Genomic DNA, 492 nt, shown 5'->3' on the forward strand with positions numbered 1-492 from the left:
TCTCTGATATATGGAGATTGTGCTAAAAAAATTCTGATTTTCAAAAATAATTGGCTCACATGGTACAAATGAAATGCAGTGCTTTGCTTCCACTGAGGTTCCTAAAGGATCTGCAGAAATATTTTGTTCTTGCTCCCAATATTAAGTACAGAGAACATTTGAAATATTATAACTTTTTTAATATATAGTAACAAATGTCATGTCTTTAAGAGTAGGCCAGTTATTTAGGTTCCTTAATAAAAACACCAAATTCCTTTAAATGTAACACCATGTACATTGTATTTAGTCAGAATGAATCTGGAGAACTGTAAAGCACTATTCAATAAGAGTAAAGACTGCTCCAAATATTTGAGTGAATGTTCTAGAAGGAACAATAAAAAGTTTAGAAAGTCAAATAAAATTGTAGATAAAATTATTGAGTTTGTTCTATGAAAAAGTGAATAGCATATTATGATAATACAGTTCTTAGACAATGATATAATGATGTTTTTG

This window comes from Erithacus rubecula (assembly GCF_903797595.1).
Source record: "Erithacus rubecula genome assembly, chromosome: 3".
NCBI lineage: Eukaryota > Metazoa > Chordata > Aves > Passeriformes > Muscicapidae > Erithacus > Erithacus rubecula.